Raw genomic sequence first — 27,678 nt, 5'->3', positions numbered from 1 at the left:
AACTGCTAAACATGGATTTCCATAAAAGGTGTATAAAAATGGTAAAAACTGTTTTTAGTTAAAAATTATAAGAAGGCATAACTATGTAGTAAAAAAGGTATTAAAATTAAATAAAGTAAAGTGGAAGGTATAAGGAAATAGGAAAAACATTGTAAATGTTAATCTTGCAAAGAAAACTCCGTGTGTAAACATATTAACTAAACTCAAAAGAGTAGAACATCAGGAAAAAAGATAAACATGATTATTTAACATATTTAGGTATACAAAATTGCCAAAATAACGTCAGATAGGTTATATTTTAGGGAATAGTATTAAAATATGTTCCAAAGCTGTATGTCATGTCTAAGGTTCTAGTTTCTAAATATGTAAATATGTGCTATTAATCACAAAGTTGTTATGCTGGGTTATTGTGAACCACAATGACCAAATTTCTTTTTTGATTGTGTTTCTAACTGTTTCCAACCTGGACATTTTGTTATTTACAGGCAATTGTTACTTTGCTAAAGTTCTCTTCAAAAATGGTTTATTACCAAGCTGTGAACTTCTAACAATTGTTCCCAAAGGAGGGTTTCTAACAACAACAAAAACAACAACAACAAAATTATAGAATACATAAAAAGCTAAAATGGTTATAAATGTCAACCAAAACAAAATGGACTAATTAACAAAAAACAAAAACAAGTTTTTAACCTTCTGCTTAGAAAACTGCTAATCTTTACCTGATGTTTCAGAGTCAAGAAAACTTGTCTTAAGCTAGCTACAGCATTTGAAAACTAAGTAAAAGTACACTCCTGTAAATGGAAATTAAAGTGTGTTTGTTTCTCTCTCCCTAGTTCCTCTAGAATTTGAAAATGAATTATAAATATTCTTAAACTACAACAATACAGTCATTTACATAAGTGCAATAAGACTCTACTTTCTTTTGCAGCAAAACACAATTGGAAAAACTGGTTATTTTACCAAGGCTTTGACAGGAATGGTATTATCTCCTTTAAGGAATCAAACTTCACTTATGAAGCCAAGAAAGCCCTTGGAAAACTGTCCTCATATTTTGTGTACACTGACCCTGTGCAGGATTTCTGATCTGTGGTAAATAAAGAATGTCATTTTCTGACAGGCCAGGAAAGGCAAGTTATCTTAAAAGCTCAAGAGGAGAGGGATTCACCCAATTCATAGGTATTGAATGGTACAAACCCATAGCAAGGCTTGGCTTTAAAAAGTTTTATCTCAAATTCCTTCTATAACACTAAGTTCCATCAAAGCTGACTTAAAAGGCCTGTGTAGCAATTAATTATTCTTGCTGCACTGTATACAACTTATTAAGCCAAGTACAATAAAGGAAAGCAGTCCTACCATGATTTCTTAATGAAAACGGGAAATTGAAGAGAGAAAATTATGTTTCAAAAAAGATAGTGCACCTGTTGCTACATTTTAGTCTGTCAAATGTTTTTCATTTTTATTATTTTCTACTGTTTAAATTATATACATTACAGAAATCAACTCCTAGATACTACACACTAAAGCTGTGGCCTAAAGAGCTGAGACAGCAACGCCTAGCAGCCCAGAAAAACTTCCTAAATATCGATGTAAAAGAATAAAATATCTTAAGCTGAAAATCATAAAATGTAATTAAGTCATAATTACTCATCTTAGTCTCAACCCTATTTTACCAAATACTTTTTGTTATTCTTACCTGTCCTTTAAGCCAGATATTAAAACTTTTTTTGTTGTTTTTTAATGGAAGTTATTTACTATGCCAACCTTATGGGAATTACTTTCCTCACTCTCCTATTTGCAGTAGGACTATACACTGCAGCTAAAATAGCAAACAAAGAATCTCAATTACTGTAGCGTTTTGTTTAATTATAATCATCATACCAGATACAACAGTTACTAATAAAACAATAACACATGGGTCTTTCCAAATATGCACCTCTCCCTGTCATTGGGAAATAAATGTTGCTTCTGTCTCAAGGAACCAGGCCTAATACGAAATGCTGCTGAAAAGCACAGGGCTAATATTCTTGCCCTACCTTGATAACCTTTTCCAAAATATTTTAAACGACAGAATGATGGCCATTTTGCTTACAACTACCCCAAAATATCTACAGATGGTGTTACTTCTGCAATCAATCCAAGATTAAAAAAAAAAAAAAAAAAAAAAAAACTCTTCTCCCCACCCCCTGATTAGCAGGAAGTAGCCAGAAAGAACAGGTCAGCCCCATTCTTCTGTAACTAAAGGGTTTGGAATGAGAGAGCAAGGGCACCATCATGTTAGACAAACACCGCCAAATGAAGATCCAGCTTCCTTTCTAACCTCATGCATTTTAAAGAAATCACTTGTCTTCTAAGAAGCAGGCAGAAAGAGCAGACAGGAAAACACAGATAAGCCAGCTGGGGCACAGAGGGAGGTGGGGGAAAGTCTCTTGAATAACTGCCAAACTTCACCCTCATACAGTGGGTGCCAGTAAAACAGTGGGCTTTTATAAGCACATTGCCTTCAGGTACACTAAGATAGGGAAGCTAAAAGCCATCTCGAGGGGTATGCCTGCAGCTGCAGGAAGATGTATGGAAACAGACACACAACCCTCCCTCCCAGATAAGCACAACAAAGAGACATAGAAGGAGCCCAAGCCTCTAATAAACTCTCCTGCTCTGAATCCTTAAAAATTATGAATGTGTAAGAGAGTGTGGCTCTGACTCAACTTGGCCAGAAGCCCCTATCAGGTTTGTTTTCTAAAATAAATCTCTCCTTGTTGATGCTCAAGCCACCCTTTGTGTTTCTCTCCTCTTTCTTTAATTCTTGCAATTATAGTCTTCACAGTATTCTCAAAAGTATAAATATTTTAGGGACATAAAGAAATGTGCACATCATGAAAACTCCTCGTAGATTCCAATATTTTCATTCATTAGACTATTTATTCATTAGTTATTTATTGAGCACCAGTTATTCAGGGAATGTATCTTAATAGTTCTAAGCATAAAATGGTGAACAAGGTAAGAATAACCTTTGATCTCTGTATTTTCTATACTATCAAAAAACTATGAACAAGTACATTAATGAACCAAATAATTACAGATTGTCCTAAGCACTGTGAGAAAAATAACTAAGGTGCTGAGTGAGAAATAATTTGCTTGAGAGAGTGGAAGTTCATTTCAAAAATCTTGCAACGAGAAGCTTAGGTAATTCCTCTTTGGGCGTGACTCTACAGCCTAGACCTAAAGGATGAGAAGAAACTGGGTGTGCAAAGATACAGAAAAACAGAATGAGAAAAAGACCCAAAAGGGAGGAGCTTGATTTAACATGTGTTTTAGGGAAGAATGAACCTGGGAGAGAGGGGTTGAGTTGACATTGGAAGATAGAGGAGGATGGGAAGACAGGCCCTTCAAGTTTGGGTAGGATGTTTGTGTTTTATTCTAAGTGAAAAGGAAACATTATTGAATAGTTTCACGAAATTTTTGACATAGCCCCATTTAGGTCTATATAAAAGTAAGTATTGTATGAGAAAAAGTATCTGTGGACTTGTAAACCAATATAATATTTGCCCTAATTAAACACTAGCTTATAGAAACCTGAGATTGTACTATGAAGATCCTAGCCTATCTGACACAAATTATAGATATTTAACATTAGCCAAAGTGCAGAGAAGGCACAAAAATAATAACCAAAGAGGAATTTTGGGTAGTCAGAGAAGAAATATAATGCAAATTTTTATGGACATGTGATGTCTGGGAAGAAGGAAACCATGGTGGAGAAAAAAGCAAAAAGTAGGCCAAGCGCAGTGGCTCATGCCTGTAATCCTGACACATCGCGAGGCCAAGGCAGTTGGAGCACCTTAGGTCAGGAGTTCGAGACCAGACTGCCCAACATGGAGAAACCCCATCTCTACTAAAAATACAAAATTATCCGGGTGTTGGGTGCATGCCTGTAATCCCAGATAACTCAAGAGACTGAGGCAGGAGAATTGCCTGAAACCAGGAAGCAGGGGTTGCAGTGAGCCAAGATTGCTCTATTGCACTCCAGTCTGGGCAATGAGAGTGAAACACACTAAAAGAAAGGAAAAAAAGAAAAATGGTAAAACATAAGGAGCATAAGTTTTTCCTGCTCTTCTGAAATCCCAGAATCAGAGGTGTGGAGTTAAAGGAAAGTTTTGCCCACTTGTGATTTGATCTCTGAAACAGAACTTCACCATGTGGTGTTTGTGGCAACATAGGTCACCCATGGCACAGAAAAAGTAAAATGTAGATATGGCATTGTTAGGCAGACAGAGGATGCTGAGAGAAGTCTCAGAGATGCCCTGATGTGGGGGGCCAAGGATAGGAATCTGGGAATCTGATGTGCTCACGTGTCTCCTGGAAGAGGGGACTCAGCACCGTGCTAGGAGGCATTCCCGGGTCTACCCTGACAAGAGATAAGGTAGTCATGGTGCTGAAGCCACCGCATAAACAGGCTAGTTGGTCATCTAATAGAAGGTTTATCTATTTATTTATTTTTCAAGTTTTTGAAAATAAAAGAAGAGCACAACTAATTCCTGAATTATCCAATACAACAAGTCACAAATTAATGCTGTCACTCAGAGAACAAGAATCTCAGAAATGAACCAGAAATCCTACAGCAAAGATCTGGGTGAAACCAGGGGCCCAAAGGTCCTGTCAGGAGTCCCCCATCTCTTTTCTACTTTTGCAAGGGCAAGTTTTCCAGTTGTGCCCCTCCACGCATTCTCATTTCCTACTTTGGGACTTATTAGTAGCACTCTGTAAGACAAAACTGTTCCCTGAAAAAAAAAATTAAACAGTAGTGTTAGATACTAATTATTAGCCACTTAAAACCTCCACCATAAATTTGTTAGCATCAGAGCTTGTGAGGAAGATTAGGTTTATGAGACACAAGCAAAAACTTTCAGGTACTGGTACATCACAGTTGTTCTGTGTGTAAATTTGCAGCACTACCACAACATTAGATGTAATGTCCTTCCATCTATTTCAGTTCACTTGCTCTTCATACATAATTGGTATGGCTTTAAAAATACATACTTAAGGTGTGTGCGCTGCTTTCAATAAAAAAACTAAAATGAAAAATATTCTGATCCAGAGTAAAAAATTGTATGTTTTGTGACTGATGCTATCTCCGCTGCCAACTGGCTCTGTAACCTCAGCCAAGTCATTTAATTTCTCTGGGCATTCATTTTCTCCAGAAAATGAGGAGACTGGTCTAAATCATTGCTGAGGTCTATTTTGAATTCTGAAGTCTTTCATTCATGGGAGTGCTAAAATAAGGACTGCTGAGATGATCATGGTTAGATTGGCGTTAATCATGAAACAATGTTAATAATTGTACAACCATTTAGTGAGTCCAGGCCACTTGCCCGGCACAAAGTAAGTCACTTAATATACGTCATTTCTAAGCATCTAAACAACCTCATGAGGAAATAGGAGTTCAGAGGGTTTGCAATTTGCTCTATAACTCATGTTTTCTCTGCTGTTTCCAAATTATATATGATAATACTTATTTTCCATCTTTTTACATTGTTTGATTTGAAGATAACAGCTTCCAGGCATTGTGAAAATCTTATGCATCATCCAAGCTCCCCATTCTCTCTGAAGCTATTTTTATAGCATTGACACAAAGCAATATATGTCCTAACTCATGAAGAGCTCACATAGATCATTTATTTAGCACGTATTTTCAGAGCTAACATATTTTTCTAATCTCCTGTAGCTATCGCCTGTGTCCTTCCAACAAAACTATAAATGCTCTGAAGGAATGTCAAGAAATGCTTGTGAGGGGTGTGGCATCAGCAGGGCTGGAACTCAAGTGAAGAGAGTACTGCGTCTGCCATCAAAACCTCAGGAGGTCTCACTGTCAGGACCTCACCAGTGCTGGGTCAACTCAGCTCATTCCTGGCACTGGACAGCCTATGGCAGCTGGTGGATGTCTAGTTCACTGAGATGGTCTGAATGAAGTTCAGCAACCTTAGTTCTCAGCTGTGATCCCCACTGCCTTTCCTGCCCACAGAGACCCTATGTAGTGCCTGGAAAATCAACCTGGTGAAAACAAAACTGAGGTCCAGAAGGCAGAGTAGAGGAAAGCCAGTGGACATGCCTTCCTTGGTAGCATATTATTGTAGTATAATGGGTCACCAAAGATCTGAAACAAAATCTTATTCCGTCATACCCCAGAGCTAAAAGCCCTAGTAATATAATGTTGTAAATGGAAAGATTTTTGAAGAAACTCCTTTATATTGTCTCAGCCCTTGACTTATGTGGGTTAGTGCCATAGCAAAACATCACACACTTGGTGACACTTGGTAACATTATTAAAAAAAAAAAAAGAAAGAAAAAGAAAACAGAAATTTATTATATCATAGTTCTGGAGGCTGGAAGTCCAAGTCAAAATGTCATCAGCTCTGATTTTTTTCTGAGACATCTGTCCTTGGTGGGCAGATGGCAGCCCACCCTTTGTTTATGTGGTGTTATCTCTGTGCTCATGCATTCCTGGCACACCATTGTGTGTCAAAATGTCCTTCTCTTATAAGGACACCAGTGAGATTGGAATAAGGCCATAACCAACTGCCTTAATTTAACAAAATTACCTCTTTAAAGACCTTATCTCCAAATACAGTAATATTCTGATGTAACGGCATTAGGACTTTAATATAAATGGGTGGGGAGCTTGGGAATTCAGCCCATAATACCATGGGTCTGGAAAATTGTAAGGTGTCACATAGGCAAATAGAGTCATAATGACCAGCACAATACCATGCATGTTAATACATAAGTATTGTTTATTTATGCTTCAAGATTCAATGCTGACAACATTTAGATAAGCAATACATTTTTGTTGATTCAATACAGTTGATTTAATGAATGAATAAATTTGTTTACTGTCATCAGTGGTCACCATCACACTAGGTGAATAGCAAAAATCAGGGGTTAGAGATGTGTCTGACATACAAGATATTAATTACTCACATCTTTATTATTTAAAAATTAGTATTTTATTTAAGCAATGGAACTTAAACAATGTTACAAACAATTGAACTTAAGCAACATTATAAGTTAAGCAGATAAATCTTATTTAGCAAGATCTCTCTTTAATAAGTGGTATCGAATATTTTCTCTCACTTTTTCTCCTTTATTAGCTTTAATCATACCTAATTCATGTATGTTCACATGGATTGTATATTTATTACTATTAATTCCTACACAGACAACAAGAGCCACTTTTGGACCATCCCTCCACTTTCAGATTATCATAAAATACAACACATTGTATTTAGTTCAGATGCTGAAAAGTTTCTGCATTATGCATACTTATTTTAACTATTTATTGCAACCATTAGGTGAATAATGGATTTTTCAATGTTTATTTATTCATTGTGTTTTTAGCATTACTCATATTCTCATCAACCTAAATATGTGGGCCTTTCCCCTTTGCTCCTCTGCTCCAGGATCCCCGGATTCCCTTTGTTCACATAGTAATAGAAGGAAATTGAAGAAAAAGAGAAAACACATTTTGTAGACGTTCTTGTTTTACACATTACAACTTCTGTTTTGCTTTTGGTCTGGACTATGTCTAATCAGATACTATTTTTCCATTTTGCTCTAAAAATAAAATCACCCATCACTCATAAATTACAACTAACAAAAATTATTGACTTCTTTTAATACGAAATTCAAATTGAATAATGTACACTTAGCTGCAGGCCAGCAACATATGAGGTCAAATGGTGTAAGCAAAGGTCTTCAAATGTGTTTTTTTGGAAAATTATGTATTCTTATTTATTAAATTTATCTTTACATTACCTTTTTACTTGAAATATTTGAGTAACATTATCATATATGATTAAGTATATTATTATATCAAATGTAATTTTTTTTTTTGAAATGGAGGCTCATTCTGTCATCCAGGCTGGAGTGCAATGGAGTGATCTTGGCTCACTGCAAGCTCTGCCTCCCAGGATCACGCCATTCTTCTGCCTCAGCCTCCTGAGCAGCTGGGACTACACTTGCCCACCACCACATCTGGCTATTTTTTTGTGTGTTTTTAGTAGAGATGGGATTTCACTGTGTTAGCCCGGCTGGCCTCTATCTCCTGACCTCGTGATCCACCTACCTCAGCCTCCCAAAGTGCTAGGATTACAGGCGTGAGCCACCACCCTCGGCCTTATATCAAGTGTACTTTCTTACTGAGTTTTTGTAATATTAACTCACGGTAGCATTTAGCATATAGGGCTTGTGTCAAGTTTAAAAGGCTGCAAAAGATGTAGTAGACTCGAATAGTAATGATCTAATCACTTATTTTACAGATAAATAAACTGAAGGTCATATAGAAAAGGCAAAGTTGTAAACAGGAATTATTTTGAAGGAACTTTCATTTTTAGGTTCAGAAATTATTTGAGAAATGTGTTCTGAACAGGACCTTTGAAAACAGGTAGGTGTAATGGAAGGTAAACATGCATAAACCAAAAATGTTAGTAACTAGTTCAATAATGGTGAGTACTGGGGGACCAGTAGCAGGGTTTAAAGCAAATATGAATTTCAGGTTTGTGTGTTAGAAGATGGGGAGTCACCTGAAAAATGGCATAAAATTCAATATGACAATTACATAGTTTGTGACAATACTTGTTGACAAAATGAACTAATGATGAAAGAATGGAGCTAAAAACACCTGTGAGGAAATGAAAACCAAAAACAATTTTTGATCCATTTCTAAACTTACTTGGTTTTAGAGGAAGACTACAGTAATGCAAATGAAGACAATAAAGTGAGTCCATAGAATGGGGTAAAGAAAAATGCAAGAGGATTGTGTCATATATTCATATAAAAGATTCAAATTCTAATAACAGATTATTAAGCCGAAAATTAATCAGGCTAAATTTTTTAACAATAATAAAATATTATATATAAAGTGGGAAAACCATTATCAAAGTTGACAAAGAGCTTTAAGATGTAAAACATCTGCAATCTGGCATTTTTTGTGGGTATAACATAAATATTACACTAAGGGAACTTCATATTCATATTTCCTTGATAATTATTGCACAGAGTGGTGTAAAATTAATAAAACATGGTGGCCTGAAGAAACAAAGAACAACAAAACTAATGTGTCTTTAAAGAGGCCATGTAAAACGACTTTCAACTTTTGTACTTTCTGTAGATAGGCAGTCTCCTAGAGGGTCCTACATTTTAGAACTGAGAGCTGGTCTGCATGACAGCATATATTTGCAGTGCTGAAGGCTGTGAGAGTGGAGCGAAATCTCTTTACCTTCACATATCCTTCATGGCAAAGTCATTTGCCAACATAGAGAAACTTCCTTGTTTTCTTCCCAGTGGTGTTTCCAGTAAGAAAGAAGCTTAGTGTTTCCCAGTATGCATGTGCGTGTTGTTTGGATGCTAAGCACTCCACCTCAGAGAACCTTGAGATAGTGGGGAAGCTCAAAATCCAGTCATTGGAAGTAGGAAAACAACTCTGATGTACTGCCCCTTTTATTTTTGTTTTCCTTAATGGATGATGCCCCTAAGGTGTTTTCAACTCCAGTAATTGGGAACAGCAAAACAAAGCTACAAAATCAGCAGGACTAAGGATATGCCTAATCTAAGAACTATCTTAATTGTGGTTAGGGAGATAATTTCTTTGGAATTATTGACTTAGGTAAACTGCCAAATCTCATGACTGCTTCCAGGTCATGAGATTTGGTTTACCTGAGTAATACATTTGTTACCTTGCTACTTTATTTATTTATTTATTTATTTATTTATTTATTTATTTATTTTAGTAGAAGCTTTGATTTGTAGAAATTAGTGTCAAAATTCCAATAATTGTTTGACAATAACCCTGTAGTTGGTTGAATTTTCTAGAAAAAAAAAAAAACTATGTTGAAACAATAACCCTGGTGACGTCACTGTAACCTTATTTGGATATATAAACTTTTCAAATATAATCAAGTTAAGATAAGGTCACACTAGATTAGGGTATGCCATAAATTCAACGTCTTGTAAGGAAAGAGAGATTTAGAGACACAGAGACACACACTGAGGGAAGACAGCCATGTGAAGACAGAGGTAGATGCTGAAGCGATATAACTGCAAACTGATGAATACCAAGGATTACCGGCAACAATCAGAAGCTGGGAAGGGCAAGGAAGAATTCTCCTCTAGAAATGTCAGAGGCCTGGCAACATATTGACTTCGGATTCTTAGTTTCCAGAATGCAGAAAAAAAAATTATGATTTTAAAGCCATTCAAAATGTGGTATTTTTTTATGGTAGCTCTAGGAATCTAATACATTCCCAGAACTATAATTTTCCCCTATTATAAATTATCTACTCATTGTTATCTTTTCAACATTTTCTCATTGCTAGTAAAAATATATAATTTCCTACTTTTGTATAGAAGGTGTTGCTATGTCTTTTAAAACTTCTTGTAAGCTAAGGGATTTCTGAACAGAGTATGTAAATTTAAAGGGAAAAACAAATTTACTCTTCTTAATGAAATCCATGTTGATTGGGTACAGAAAAACATCCTCTTTCTCTCCTGAAATCTGGCCTGGGCCTCCTCCTGTAAGCATCTCAGATTAAATCATATGGCTTGTTACCCCACCATGAATTCTTAAGAGCGAAAATGATAATGGTGATGATAATGATGGTGATTACTAGAAACAGGATAATTCATATCTTAATTTTTGTTTGATTATAATTTACTAACATTCACTGGTATACATCCTGTATATTATACTTGTGCACACATAAACCCCTGTTAATAAACAGTATTATGTTTCCCTTTCCCTTGGTCCTACCTTGAGTTCCCTGGAAAACAAGCCTGAAATAAAAGAGCATGTGTGGAGTACTTTAGTGCGGTATATGAGATACAGAACAAGCAACTCATAGAAGGAAGGAGATTTACTATAATGTTTTATCAAGTAGGCCAGTTTGAAAGGGAATTTGGGCAATTTTAGAGTTAATACTTTAGATAAAGAAACTCCTCTGTATACACAACAACCTCAATTCATAACCTTCAACCTTTGTCCCTGAAATAACACAGGTTCTCCATAGAGGTTACTACTTCTCTTGCAGCCCACCCAAGCAGAGGCCACGTACTCTCCCCACACTCCATATATTGGAAGGCCTGAGTGAGGTCAAGATTCTTCTTCCTCCCTTTCTAATATCATATTCTAGTACACTTCCCAAGTTTATGACTCATTCCCTTTGTTCTCACAATCCTCCTTTCCATTCCAATTCCTGCCAATGATTACAGTGACTTTAACATTCACACAAAGGCTCACTGAATAGTACCAGTTGCTGAAATTCCTAGTTTCCAAAGACCTTCTCTTACATTTTAGTTCAGCCATTTTATTTCACTGTTTGCTCTTAACTATGTTGTTTTCTGATATAGGGTCTCACTCTGTTGCCCTGGCTGGTGTGCAGTGTCATGATTATAGCTCTCTGCAGTCCTGAACACCTGGGTTCAAGTGGTCCTCCAACCTCAGCCTCCCAAGTGGCTGGAAAAACAGATGCACGCTACCATGCCAAGGGAAATTTTTATTTATATACTTACTGTAGAGATGGGTCTTGCTATGTTGCCCAGGCTACTCTCAGACTCCTGGCCTCAAGCAATCTTCCTGCCTTGACCTCTCAAAGTGCTGGAATGATAGGAATAAGCCAGCATACATGGTTCCCTTAACCATTTATTTTACTAATATTTTATAGTACCTTGCCTATTCATCTCACCTGTGGAAGCCCAAATGTGGAACACCTCACTCATCCCCTGTCCAAGCTGTTTCTGGGACAGCTGGCTGTCATGTTTGAGCTGCATTATGAGCACACTCATGTGTCAGTACAGCAGAGACAGCCTTTAGCTAATAGCCCATCAAGAACTGATGTCCTTAACCCAACAACCCATGAAGAACTAAATCCTGTGACCAGCCAGATGAACAAGCTTGGAAGCACATCTTTCCCCACATGTGTTTTAAAATGACTGAAATTCTAGCTAACACCTTGATTGCAATCTTGTGAGCAGCCTTGATCCAGACATACCCTGATAGCTATGTCCACTTTCCAGATGCAAAGAAACTGTGAAATAATTAATGGTGTTGTTTAAGCCACTAAGTTTCGCCATAATTTGTTACTCAGTGATAGATCACAAATAAACTAGCAATGCCCCCTTACCAAAGTCATCTCTCCTTCTGGCAGCTAAAGTCCATTCTAGAAACTAACGTTGTGTGATTGGGTAATTGGTAACTGAGAAGCAATATTGAAATCTCTTTAAAAAGTAGTCATAAAAAAATAGAAGTTGCGTAGCTGAAAGGAAGTCGCATATACCCCATTACACACTCTGTAAATGCATCTAAATTTCTGCTTTCCCCACAAAAGTATTGTTGGTGCCATGCCTACTTAAGGTTAGCTCTTAAGGATGTGGTGTTCTAGTCAAAGAGTACATTATGGGTAGAATTACTCTGATACATTCTTTTAGCTCTTTCTGCATTATCTGAGCAATTTGATGATACTTCTTTGTACTCCCATCTTTCCCTTGCTCATTTTAATGTAATAACGTTTTCATCATCTTACTCTCACCAGTAGGATGTATTGTATCTGAAACACTTCTTTGTCACATTTTTAATTTCTGCTATTGCTTACAAGTAATATGATAATGATACTAACAAAGGACAATTGAAGGGCCCAACCTTATGCAGGTAAGGGCTGTTCAGCAGCAGGTCACTATCATTATCGTTTGTTCCTCCTTACCCAAAGTCCATTGTTTCCATTTAGACAATTTACATATTTTGATTTCTCTCTTCTAGATAGATAGGCTCCACTTGCCTATCTCTTTCCTAGGGTTAGCTTGCACTGAATTTTGAGGGCTTCTCTGTGGAATTTCTCTTTTACATTGTATAGTTAAACCAATTTATATACCAGTCACTGGTCTTAGAGCCTAAGCATGGGATTGCATATATATGGCATGAGTTCAGTCAGTGACATCCATAAAACATTGGTATAGTGTAGGTATTAAGAGTACAGATGAATTACTTTGCCTCTCAGTGTCTCAGTTTACTGATAAATCAAATCCGGCTGATAATCATTTATACTTCATACAGAGATTGGGATGATTAAAAGAGTTAAAACCTGAGGCCATTTAGAACATTAATTGGCACATAGAAAGGCATGCGCGTTTGCTACATATACCAAATATAAACCCTCCAAAAATAGGAATATTAAATTTTATAAACAATTTCCAGATTTCTACATAGATTATCTTACCTGATTATGATAAAAATCATTGGGTAAGGAAGGGCACAGGTTATTTTAGTCATTTTACAAATGATCAAACAGAGGTTAAAAAATAAATAAATACCGATATTAACTCTCCTAAGTATTAGGGCTAAATTATGAATATAGATTTTTTCTGGAAACTTTTCTGAAGCTACTTCTGCCTGTGTCAGAGGACCCTAGAGGTACCAACCTATGAGCTTATTGATGGGGACTCAATGGATTTTGATTTTTCTGCCCTTCCCACGACAAAGCCAGCAGTGTTTCCACTGCACAACATGGTGGGGTGCTGTGTGTTCACGTGTGAGTTCATGATGGTAATTCAATAAATTGTTAAAGTGAGTATGTGTGAAGGGAGAAAAAATTGCTATAAGATTTGGAGTCTCCTTTAGGCAATCATCATATTGTAGTTTGTCAAGCTTGGAATGATGTACTTCCATATCTTAGTGGGAGTTGTGTGGGGATGTTTTATTTCCAGTATCAAACAGCAACTTAGTAATTTGCGGCCAGTACTCAAGAAATCAACATGCTCAGGACAACACTTCTCAGGCTTTTTTGAAAGTGTAGTCTTATGTTTTTATTAAGAGAAGGAAAATATCTAATCTCACCATTTGATAAAATACTATAAAACCCATAAAATAAAGAATAATATACATCTCATATTTTATGGCACTTGAATGGTGTTTCTGATTTTTAACATAATCTAACACATTGTACATTTTGTACAATGCAGTAACACAATTTTGTACAATACATTTTGTATAGTGCATTGTACACAAATGCAATAACACAAAGTGTTCACACTAATGGAAGCGAGTAAGCCATGTATTATTCAGTCTGTCTAGGGAATTCAGTCTGTCTGTTTTCACTAATGCTGAGTGAAACATTGCCCAGAGAAATAGATATAACTGTTATAAAATATCAGAAAACTACAATTTTTAATATCCAAAGAACTTTTTAATGTCTGAATTTCATGTCTTCTATTCCATTTTTTTTTTCTTTTTTTTAACGGAAACACATGGTCAAAAGAGAGCTATCAGGTCCTAGTGTTTTATCTATAGCAATGTTGAAAGCTCCACTTGCCTATCAGGTCTTACTGTTTTATCTGCAGCATTGGTGAAAGCCCCACCTGCTTACTTCAGGCTTGTGAGGGTTCTTTCCTTTGGGGGTGGTGGCTGGCGCCAGAAGAAGAAGAAATATCATGCCCTCTGAGAGTAGAGAGCAGCTGGTGTAGTTGTCCTGGTGTTTGTGGGATATAATAGGCATAAAGGCATATTGGGAACAGCTTGGAGAAATAACATAATGCTTCTTACATTTATCTTTATAATCTACTTTCCTAGCACACATTATCCTGCCATTCATAATATATTTAGAAAATGCAGATTAAAAAATGCTCTGTTACCACAGGGGCTGAGATCATGGAAAGCATGTCCTAGTTAGTTAAAGTAACTTTTTTTTAATCAAATGAAAAATAAATACACAGAGAAATTTGTTCAATTCCTTTTTCTTTGAACAATGAAAGACCTTTTTGTAAGAATTAGCCAGGGTAGGTACGTCTGGAAAGCAGTCAACACAAAGTTTCTATTTGAGAGAAAACTAACATTATTGCCAAAAAAATAAAAAATCCACCTGTAGTATGATCAAAATTTGTCAAGCCAGGTGTGTTACAGAAAGAAATTTGCTAATAGAAATTTGCATTAGATGGTATTTCCACTATTTCAAACTATTTATTTTTGATGGCATCTTCCTTCATTTGGGCAGAAGTTTTATAGCATGTATTTAGTGAAGAGCTACAGAACCTTAATAAAATGCAGTAAGTAAAGCATCAGCATGGCAAAACTAGGGTCATTATTCTGATTTTAAAAATACTTTCTTACAAAAATCAGGTCTTGGGCAGTTTTTGCAAGTCACAGAAATTATTCCTTAGTGTTTGGTTGTCTGCTGTTTTGTACTCTCCTGTTTCCCATTATTTCTTATTATTTTTCCTGAAACGTTTTGGTGTCTATTGTCCACCGTCTCAATGATCATTAGCATTGTGACTCTCATAGGGTATTCACACCTGCTTTATTCATTTATTAAGTGGTTAATTCAGGAGGCACCACCATGGCCCACAGATGTGGGAAGATACTGGAAATATAAAGATGTCCATTTGACACAACAGAGTGAACTTTTCCTCCAAAAACATATGAATGCTGCATAAATGAAAACAATTAAATATTAATAGTGGAACTCAAAAAAATCACGTGTGGGATATGAAGTAGGATCGCAAAGCTCTAGTAAGCTAGAGCTGAAGCCAAGGTGGGCTTACTGTTTTCCAACACAGATTTACACTTTGCAGGGTGAGATCATGGGTTCTGGTTCCCAACTAAGGGTGCAAGAGGAGGTTCTCATATCTTGAAGGGCACAGAACCTCCATAAAACTCAGGAACTATGAGACATGATCTGATTTACCTCTTGGAGTATGGCATTGGCAGCAAACCTTCTGCATATCTCTTGGGGGTGGTAGGGGAGAGATTGGCCTGTAAGCAATTGAAACGCAAGCCTACCCACATGCAATTCAATTAGAATTTTTACTTTATGGATGGGCATCTACTGCAGTGAGTAAATTTTGCTGCCTCTCAGAGGTACAACGGAAATGCATGTGTGCACTAGCATCCAAAATGCAGGGTGCTCCCAGAAAAGACAGTGCCTACTAGAAATAATCGTAGCATCAGAAATCACTGAAAGTTACCATAATGAAGTAAACATCCATGAAAGAGTCAATAGATGCACTAAAGATAAGGCAATTTGAATTATTTAATAATATTTGATAATGTGTATATATATACACACACATATACAGATATGTATATGTGTATACACACACACACACACACACACACACACACACACACACACACGTGTATATATATACACATATAACATGGATTCTCATTCTGTTGCCCAGGCTGGAGTGCAGTGGTGTGATCTCGACTCTCTTTAATCTCCACTGTGGGGACCAAGCAATTCTTTGCCTCAGCCTCCCAAGCAGCTGGGGTTACAGGCACTGACCAAAACACCCAGCTAATTTTTGGATTTTTAGAAGAGACATGGTTTCACCATATTGGCCAGGCTGTTTTGTAACTCCTATCCTGATGATCCACTCACCTCAGCCTCCAAAAGTGCTGTGATTACTGGCAAGACCAACCGTGCACAGCCTCCAGCCTGATATTTAAAGTGCTGCCCACCACAACTGTTTTTGTCCTGCTTTCTCTATTGGTAGTATGAAAATTAATTTGATATCTTAACCGGTTATACAAGCCTCAGATTGACTCAAACTAAATGCCAGAGCTTTGGGAGCAGAAAATGGTACATACTCATCTAGAAATCTGGGAGTAATTTCAGCAAACATGTATTTTTTAATATGATTGGTTCTGGCCTCTGTGACCATATAATTCGGAGGAATGTGATGCAAACCAGCCAAGAGCAGCAGGGTGACTGACTGCAGGAAACCGTGGCTCAGTTGCACAACAGTGGTACCTGAATATAACCTTTCCTACAGGCTGGTGAAAGTGAGGCAGAAACTAGTAATACACTTCCTGTGTGTGTATTACTAAAGTTAAATGCCAATTTTGTGTGTGTGTGACTGCTATTTGAAGAAGCTGGAAGGGAAGTGGAGCATTGAGTGGGACTTCCAAGGTGGGCTGCAGAGGAAAGCACTGCAGGTGTGAAGGCGTGAAGAAGGGCACTGGGGCACACTGATAGAACTGACAGCTGATAGACAGGAGAAGATTATGAAGAAAGCTAAGCTGGCAAAGCTTGGATCTGGTAGGGGATATCTTTTGAAGGTTCTTTAACACAAGAGGAATAGGGTGAGATCAGTCTTGTAATCAGGCTCACCTGAGCACACGTATGTTAGCACTACGTTGGTTATCTGCTTCTGTGCTCCAAAAGTGATCCAGATAAAATGCATACATCGAGTTTTGTCCTCTTGCTGTAGCTGGAAACTTAGAATACTTCCTTCGGCATGAACATAGGAAAAAAAAACCTGAACCCTCTCAAAGGAAAAGTTTCCATTGATAGCTTGAACCTAGCTGGATGTATGAGAGACCATATGGAGCAACTCCTGTACCACTGGGTCCCACACTTTCTTCAAGCTGTGGAGCATGATCTATGGTTCTTTTGCCTAGTGAGTCTCTGCAGCAGATTTCCACCACTCCAGCTGCACACTCACCACCTGCTTTGTTCTCCAACCGTCTTCTATTGTATTTTCCATAAAATATTTACAGATGGCAAAATCGACACTTATGTTAGGACATTAGACTTTCAAAAGCTTAGCTTACCAGAATGTTTTTACATTGATTCCCATTGGGTGGGGCCAAGGAGAGAAATGTTTTGATGTAATTTTTCAAAAACCCTTTCCCTATATGACAGCCAGCTCCCCTCACCCAGCATGTACTTTGATATCCCCATCATTTCCCAGTTGAGGGTCTCATTCACACTCAGTGTAGGCTTTGGTTATCCTCTGTAGAATCAGATAATCACCAACCACACAGCATATGAACTTCATCCATGAAAGATCACAATTTGCTTCATCAAGTCTGATCATTGGAACAGGTATTTGGGAATCAAAAAAATTCCTTGAGATAAGTAAACAATGTTCAGTGATAGAGAAGAAACTAAATAAATACATAGCTAAATCAATTGAGAGCTATAATGTTACTTGTGTCTTGTGTTAAAAAGGAATGGTTTAACTTCAACTAGGAGGCTTCCCCAAGTTTGAAGAAAGTAACACAAATATTACCTAGTGCATTAGTGGAATTGTAATTTTGTATCCTCCACACAGCACATTGTAACTGTGATATCAGATGCACATTTGTCTGTTCTCCAGGTTCAGTAGTTGGCCTTTTTCTTAAAACTGAACTCTGTTTATGGAAATGATTTCCATTCCTGGGTAGCCCAAATTCAGCTGGATGTATGACAAACTGTATGAAGCAACTCTTGTACCACTGGGGACCTACCCTTCTCCTGGGACCGTGGAACATGATCTATGGGGGTAGAGGTGCCCTCATGGCACACAAATGATGAGTAATTACTACTAAGAGTAATTCTAATGAAACATAGGATAACAATACGGAAGGTTAAGTCATTTTGAAGAGAATGAAGAAGTAAACTAAGTAACAATGCGTTGCAAATACATTAGATTTTAGTCTTCTATATCTAACATTTTTGCTTTAGGAAATTATTTCCTTGAACCAAGAATGCAATGCTAGTTGCATAAAAACTTGTAGATATAAAAAGTAGTAATCCATTTCCCCAGGAAAAAAAAATTCATGTATAAATTGTAGCGTAGACAAGTTTCTTATTTTAATTATAATTCTTCTTGGTTATCTCATTTCTTAGCTCTGTAACCTACATATGTAAATCAAAGAAACGTTTTTAGACAAATATTACAATTTAGAAATGCAAAGTGCCATTATGGAGAAAACATGTTCTTCCATGAGCGGATGTGTCCCTTCCCCCACCAACTAATAAAGCAGGACAATACACTCATTTGAAATTTATTAGTAGATGATACCGTGGTGCAAACCCGAATTCTTTTTTATCCGCATGTCGATTTTGTGTATACCTGTGAGTTGATTAGAATGCAGCAGCAACCTCTAACAATCCACAGCAAGATGAGCTAGTCCTGGGCTTTCGATGAAGATTCACTGTGTCTGTGTGCATCAACTGAGCCGACATATCCTCGTTCACAGAAACCCTTCAAACCGCATCCTCAAAGGCTGCTGCCACACTTGTGGCATCTTTTGCACTTGTTTCAAAATAAAAATAGTGGTCGTCGTCCCTGCACAAGCTTGGGCTTCTTCTGAAGACATCTGCTGTTATCTCATGTCAGTCTTGTTACCCAGAATCACAAAAGGGAAGCTCTCGTGTTCTTCCACATTTGCATAATATATGAATTCTTTTTTCCAGTTACTAAAGTTCTGGAAGCTTTGAGAATCATCGGTACTAAAAGTAAGCAGGCCGCAGACAGAATATCTGTAAAATGATGTCCTCAGGCTTCAGAATCACTCCTGACCTGCCACGCCCCAAATCTGAGTGGCACCAAAATGTTTATCCACATCCAAATCTTATTTAAAAATTCCACACCTATTGTCTTAAAGAGCTGGATATCAAAATTATTAGTTACATATCTGTTTATAAGTGAACTCCTCCCAACTCCACCATCTCCAAGGATAATTACTTTAATAAGTGATGAATTTCCTGCCATCGTTAATCTCAAGAGCTTCAAGAAACTCTGTAAAATGTAAATGCACCATTGTATTTCTTTTTACCTACCTATTCTTCTACATGATTCTATGGATATCAGCATTTAGCTGAAGTAAAATGTATAGCCCCGGGGAATACCAAATAATAAGACTTTTGTTTACAAGACTGAGCATTTAGCCATGTGCAGGCTACCATACTAGCAATATTATCTAAAACAGCTGGAAAGGGCCCATTCTTCTTCTTTCTCGGGTCACAGTTGACTGTGAAGCTAACACTAAAGCCTAAGTCTGACCCCAAAGCTCTTGCTCTGAACTGTTACTCTATGATAAGTCCCTCTCCGCTGATGGTAAGCCCCACCACAGTTGGTTAAAGATGGGTAAGAGATCAAAGTCTGCATGTTTCTGATACAGCAATATTTATACTTTGAAGAGCATGTTCATGACCAATGTGAGGGGCGTTAGAGTTTAGAGAGCTGGAAACTTTATCACTATATCCAGGCCAAAAATAAAAGCCTGGTTCGGAAGAAGCACACCACCACGTTAGATAAATGCTGTCACAGGCTGGGTAAAGTGGCTCATGTTTGTAATCCCAACAGTTTGGGAGGCAGAAGGGGGCAGATCACTTGAGGTCGGGAGTCCAAGACCAACCTGACCAGTATGGTGAGAAACCCCATCTCTACTAAAAATACACAGAAACACAAAAGTTAGCTGGGCATGGTGGCGGGTGCCGGTAATCTCAGCTACTTAGAAGGCTAAGGCAGGAGAATTGCTTGAACCCAGGAGGCAGAGGTCACAGTGAGCCGAGATTGCACCACTGCACTCCAGCAAGGTGACAGAGCAAGACTCCATCTCAGAAGAAAAAGAAAAGACTGTCTACAGCTTATCGAAATGTAAATTTTAGATCCCAATAGACTGAGAATGTTCATGGTTTACACAGATTGGAAGACGCATCCATATTCCGGAAGCGCACTTTCTGTATATTTACAGACAATTATACTCCTTTATCAGGAAGGAGGAGGCCAGATTTTATTTAAATGGTTAACTTATGTCCATCGGAAAGAGATAAAAGCATGAGCATGCTCCTGTGCAAAAGGCTAGTCCATAATTTATAAATCTGGGTTGTTACATTTATATCTAGAAAATAGAAGGTTCAGGGGTTCTCAGTCAGAGAACAGAATTCAATATGCAAGAAAACAGCAGTTTATTGTTTGCACGGCTCTGAAGGTTGTCTTTTAAATGAAAGAGAAAGGTGAAGATTGGCAAAGACAGGAAGCCTGCATACAGCCCATGGGCCCAAATCCACCCCAAGAAAGCCATCAAGCTTATGTACAGCCAGGAAACTCCTATTCCCCTCCAAGTTAATGAAGTTTGTAATTTTAAAAGCCAGATATTTAGCATGAGAAAGTTACTAAAAATGCCAGAAATATAGCTAAGATTATATAATCAAGAATCTCACTGCCTCTTCAATAAAACGTTCTTTTTCGGTTAATTGAGGTCATCAAATTACTATTCATGCCAGGAGGGAAGGGCTATAAATCAGACCTTCTGCCTACGTATTACCTGAACTAACTTTTGCTGTTAAGGTTAAAAGCTCTCAAGTATAAACCTGGAGATCTCTTTTTCTGTTGTTTTTGAAAGTTACGAGTGTTTGGGTTGTTTGAACCATGTCACTTGTATATGAAGAAGGTCTGATTTTATGAAAGTTAGAGTTTACTTAGCATTATGACAAGTGGAAGCCAGAGTTTACACAGGCAGGGGGCATGCTCATATCTGGATCAAGTAGTCAGTGATTATGTAGCAAAAAATAAATTTTGACCTCTTATTTCTGTAGTAAATGTACAAGTCTCTGGTGGAAAAACGGTTGTTACATATATATGAGCTCTGGTTGTAGACCTGTATGCTCTTCTGTGAATTTTTTAGTTGCCATGGTTGTAAGATCATTGCTGCATAAAGCCTGTGTCCTACTGCATTGAAAGTAAATGAGTGTGCCCTGGCCCAAAAGAGCAAGATAAATGAGCTTGCCTTTTTGATATTTTGATTTATGTTTGTAATTCTGTGTTTGTGTTTGAGGTTTTTCAGTGTAACTGATTATACCTTTTCCATAGTGAGTACCATTCCTGTTTTCTGGCACCCTTCGTTCTCATTGTTAAATGTGAATTTTTGGTTCTATTAAGTCTTTGCCTAATGAAAATGTTCTTATTTGTGACGAAAATGACTGGTAGGTACAAACGCCACACTTTTTCTTCCATGAATATAGCATTTATCCATGTGATTTATAACCCCTAGGCTGTCTACATTGAAAGCAGTGTGTAAAGTTAGCTGTAAGAATTCTTCTTTACATTGCATACATACATAAGTACACACACACACATATGTATACATAAATATAATATAAGAACACTAACCTACTTTGATTTGTGTATTGACATGAATTTTCAGACTGGGTGGAAAAGTGGGGCCCTGTCTCAAAAAAAATACATTATATATATTTATATGTGTGTGTGTGTGTGTATATATATATATATATATATATATATATATATAATATACATGTTGGAAAGGGATAAATGTCTCAAAAGCTTCCATCTATCTGAGAGAAAAAAAAGGCCAACATTCATACAAATTTAAATTTAGCATCTCAGTTCCAAAAACTAGAATTGAGAAGATAGCTCCTAAGCTTTCTTATTCATATGCAATAATTTTAAAAATGCAAGAGTGTGTGTGTGTGTGTGTGTGTCTGTCTGTTTATTCACAATCAAGAAGCTCACATGAGTGAGCATGTAGGATTAACTCAGAACTTATCAGAAAGTTCTAGATCTAGGTCACAGAAAGAAAAATTTCAGTTTGTATACAGCCAGTAAGCTTGTGTTGATTTTCAGTGATGGCCAAAGACGGCGGATATAAAGGTAAAAAGAGTGTGTTTCTGTTCAAGCAGTTTCCAATGTTCATTTAAGAGGGATACACAGTTTTATAATCAAACAAGTGGCCAATGTTTCTGTAACACACGGGTTACCTTACATGCAAACTAAACAAGGCATGAGAGTACTCTTGCAGACATTGGAAATATTCTGCCTAACTGTATACAATTGGGAAACTTTGATTTATATCAAAGTTAGAGCAAAGCTAGGTTTGGTTTACCTGACACTATGCACTGTTAAAGAAGAATAATCATAATCATAATCATAATTGCAATAAAACCGAACAACCAGGATTCATGCAACCTGAAGGCTTATGGTAATACCCATGCATGTGTAGCACAGAATTTATATAGTGAGGAAGAACACATCCGTGTCCAATAAAGAAGAAGAAGACCTATATTGATATAAATATAAGCTTTTATCCACTTACAGAGAAGTCAGGAGTGTTACAGAAGAGACTCCATTGTCTTTGTAAAATGAGCACAGAACGCTCTATTTTTTGGCAAGATATTCTATAAAATTGAACCAATTATCATCAATATTAGTTTGAAGCAAACAGAAAACCTAAGAACAAGAGAAGATATTTCCCAGCTGCACCAGCGAAGGTCTAAAATTCAGCATCTGCAGGAAACTTTAACACATCAACAAGAAAAACACAAATAGCTATTGAAAGTACTCAAAGACATGAACAGGCCTTTCTCTAAACAAGACATATAAGTGGCCAATAAGTATATGATAACAGTATTCATCATCATTAATTTTTTCATGAATGCAAATCAAAACCACAATAAGACACCATCTCACACCAGTCAGAATGGCTGTTATTTAAGAGTCAAAAAATTAAATAAAAAAAAGAGACAGGTGCTCATGAAGCTGCAGAGGATAGAAAATGCTTCCCCACTGTTGATGAGAATGCGTAAGAGTTCAGCCACTTAGGAAAGCAGGCTGAAGATTTCTCAAATGACTTAAAATGAAGCTAACATTCCACACAGAAATTCTATCACTAGGTATGTGTCCAGAAATGAAAAGCACATTATCCCAACAAAAAGACACATGCTTTCATAACTTTAATGCAGCACTACACAAATTTGCAAAATCATGGAGTCAACCTAGGTGGACTGCACACAGAAAACTAGTATTCAGTTCATCAGTGGTAGATGGGATTTAAAAATGTACCTATACACGAAGGAATACTATGCAGCAATAAAACAGAATGAAATGATGACATATACAGCAACACGGATGCAGACAGAGGCCATATTTATTGCAGGAACAGAAAAAAAAAAATCACGTTTTCGCTTATAAGCAGAAGATGAGCATTGAAAATACATGCACGTAAATATGGAAGCAGCAGATGCTGTGGAAATACAGAGAATAAAAAAATGAAGTGGGCTAAAAAGCTACCTATTGGATACCATGCTCACTAGCTGGGTGTTGAAATTCACACTGCATAACCCAGCATCATGCAATATTTCCATGTAGCCAACAAGGACGTGTGATACTGGTATTCAAAATAAAATAAAAATTTAAAGAAGAAACCAAAAAATGAGTGTAGACATGCCTCATTCAAATGTAAATTAAATTGGGCTGGAAAATCTTTATGTGAAATGCACACCCATACACAAGAAAAAGACTGGTTTACATAGTGAGCACATTGTTTCTTTGGTCAAGAAAAGGAGATTTTGTGTGTATGTGTGTGTATGTGGTTACTTTTCTTTATATATATGTTCAAATAGGTGTGTGTGTGTGTACATATACATGTATACATGATTAAATATATATATATACACACACATATATATTCAAACAAGAAAAAATAAAAATTGGTACACCTCAGAAATTTATTTTTATCCAACATTAAAGGTCATCCCCTATTAATACAGCCAAGAAACCCATCAAGATATGTAAAGTTATTAACTCAAAAGGATCACCTTATCAGCTAAACTTCTAAACAGTGTTACTGTAGTTGGATAATTACATCCATGGGCAAAGAGGGAGGATTTGGGAATTTTCATACCAGACCACAACGCATTCATACCGAGTAAAGAAAATTAGCACACATGGTGCAGCTGAGAGTTTGCATTTTAAACTCAAGAACAAAAAAGTAATAATGTGTATTGTCAACTCATATGTATATTCAATAATATATGTGCTCACATTGGCAGCAAACTCAGTGTAATGATAAGGGGAAAAATAAGGTTTGTAAGTCTCTGGTTCCATTAAATTCTAGGTGAGAATGAGGACAGGGTTGATCACATACATTTTCTTACAATGGAAGAGCACATATTTTATAAATCCTAGATGCTTTCTTCTCACAAAAAAAAAGGAGAAGGTAAAGTTTATACATGCAGGTTTCAAGGTATAAAAAATACCTAGGTAGTATACTGCCAACTAATTTCTATACATGTGCAATAGAGGTGTGCCGACGATAAGAATATGCATTAGTCTTCAGGAAAACTGCACAACATATGCACTCCTCACAAATGTGTTCACACTAAGTAGCCTTTAAGGTTTATACAACTTGAAATTGTATATACATATGTAAGAAACTAAGAAGAATTTATAAAGCCTAAAAGGTCACAACCGTATTACAGTAATAATACGTATAAGATGAACGCAGTAACCACATCTCCATCCACATTCCAGGGAGACATGTGCAATAGTTACACAGCTGACTATTTCATAACTTTGTCTAATAATAATGGCTGTCAGGCTGTATTCTGTCAGAAAACTATAATCATAACAAAAGATTGAGGAGCACAGATATTACACAACTAGAAAATTTACATCCATCATAAGAAAAGAACAGTATCGAGATTTATAAGTTGATAAACCCATGTATAATTTCAACATGAAGTAAAGAGTTGAGGAGAGGCAAGGAGAAGGAATAGGAAATGGAAAACTTCACCAATCCGCTCCCACTCGTAGAAGAATCAATATGAACAAATATTCACACTTGAAAATATGTGCTCATACGTAAGACTGAAACCAGGTGGGTGATAGGAGTCCTGGGTGGTAGCACAATAATAAGAAAAGACATAATTTAAAAGCGTAGTAATGGGAGTTTTATACTAGTCTCGTCATCCTTCTACTAACCTGTTAGCAAAGTGCAGAGAGAGAAAATGGCTGATTAAAGGAGAGGATGATGATAAGCAAACTTTCCTTAAATGCTAACATTGGCATGCCACAGAGCACTGAGAAGGCTCTCAGGGACCAGGCCTCCAGACTGGTACCTCTACTGAAAGATGCCAGACCCACCCTGGCACGACAATGATGAAAAATGCAAAATCCCAGAAGCTAAAATATATTTAACAAACATTAAAATAAAAAACAGCATCAACATCAAAATTAATCAGGCACAAAAAAACATGCTGGGAACTAAAAGACCAGTTATTTCAAAATATAGGGTCTCAGAAGAAAACAGCAGTAAAAAAGGAAAAAAGAGAGCTTGCGGGATTTATGAAACAGCATGAAGACAGTAATGTTACTCATCACAAGAGTAAAACAAGAAAAAAAAAATAAAGGTAGAAACAACAATTTTTAAATGACAGCAGCTTTCCAAACTGGCATAAAAATGTAAATATTTAGACATACAAAGAGACTCTTCCAATCAGATTGATTTGTACAAAACGACACTAAAATAGTTTGAGGTGAAACTTTCAAACGTTTTTAAAAAGACAAAAACACACAAGAGCCAGTCCTGAAAGCAGAAGTGCGCGCGCGTGCGCGCGCGCACACACACACACACACACACACACACACACACACACGCAAAGAATAAAATCACCTACAAGAGAGTTCTCAACAGCTAGCAGATTTGTCAGTAGAGACACTGCAATTAAGGGGAGTGAGATAACATTTACTTATTAATAATAATATGAAGAAAAAAATCCTGCCTACTAAGAGTAATGCACCCAGGAAAACTTTTCTCCAAAATAAAGGAAAGATGAAGTTTTCCAAATAAGCAAAATCTGAGGAAGTTTATTGCCATAAGACCTATCTTATAAGCCATGATAAGAGCGGTGTTCATGCTGGAAGAGAAAAACACTAATTAGTACATGAAAACGTAAGAAAGGATAAAGCTCACTGGTAAAAGTACTCAGTAAAATAAAGAACACTTTGATACTGTAATGGAGGTGAGTTAATAACGTGCATCTTTAATGTGAAGGTGGAGAGATAAAATGATTGCAAATAATAATGGCTGCTTTAATTTGACAAGGAATACAAATCACAAAATTATACATTTTGAAATAAATAAATAAATATATCTGTATAAATGTGTGTACATATATATAGTGTGTATGTGTATATGTAATATCTATTATATAATATATGGGTATATACACATACTTTTCTCTTTGCTTAAATATATTATACATTATGTATATGTTATATACTATACATTATATATTATGTATATGTTATATATTATGTGTTATATTTATACAGTATAAATTATATATAATATACATGTGATATATTATATATGCATATATACTATATATAAAATATATACACACATTCATACCTATATCTTTATTTTATTTACATGTTATACATAGTATTCATAGGCACACATATACTGTATATAATATAGTATATGCACACATATATACTATATGAAATATATAGTATGTGTATATATAATATATAATGTATGTACACATATATATAATATATACAAATGATATATACACACAAATATTTTGTATAGTAAATATAACTATATACAAGTGTATATAATATAACTATATATATAGTTGAGAATAACTCCCTCTCTCTGTACATATAAGTATATGTATGTATGCATATATATGTATATGTATGTATATATGTATATGTATATATGTACATACATATGTATATATATGTACAGAGAGAGATATATGTATGTGTGTGTGTGTGTGTGTGTGTGTGTGTGTGTGTGTGTGTATATACACAGAGAGAGAGAGAGAGTTGAGAATTGATCCAGAGCATACAGTTCAGAATTGGTGCATGCAATCAATTTCAACGATGTTATTATCAACTTACAACCACCATATATTGCCTCAGATATTTTTACATGAGTTTCGACTACACAGAAAATCTAAAAGGTTCAGCAAATACCACTACAGGAAAACATCAAACACACAGACTCAAAGTTAAATAAGAGAGGAAGAAAAGGAAACAAAGAAATGATCAGAAAGCTCAAGGCACAATTCACAAAGTGGCACTATTAAGTCTTCATCAAGCAATAATTACCTTCAG

At 36.4% G+C, this 27,678-nt stretch overlaps 2 pseudogenes; both read right to left on the bottom strand.

Moving 5' to 3' along the window:
* The window catches only part of LOC134729855 (RNA-binding motif protein, Y chromosome, family 1 member B-like), a 314,093-nt pseudogene that overhangs the window by 164,366 nt on the left and 122,049 nt on the right, over window positions 1-27,678 (bottom strand).
* On the bottom strand, window positions 18,885-19,515 carry LOC129395662 (ras-related protein Rab-9A-like; annotated as a pseudogene).

The sequence above is a fragment of the Pan paniscus genome, chromosome Y (assembly GCF_029289425.2).
Source record: "Pan paniscus chromosome Y, NHGRI_mPanPan1-v2.0_pri, whole genome shotgun sequence".
Classification (NCBI taxonomy): domain Eukaryota; kingdom Metazoa; phylum Chordata; class Mammalia; order Primates; family Hominidae; genus Pan; species Pan paniscus.
Note: the sequence above shows the minus strand (reverse complement) of the source record. Positions and strands in the feature narration are given on the sequence as shown.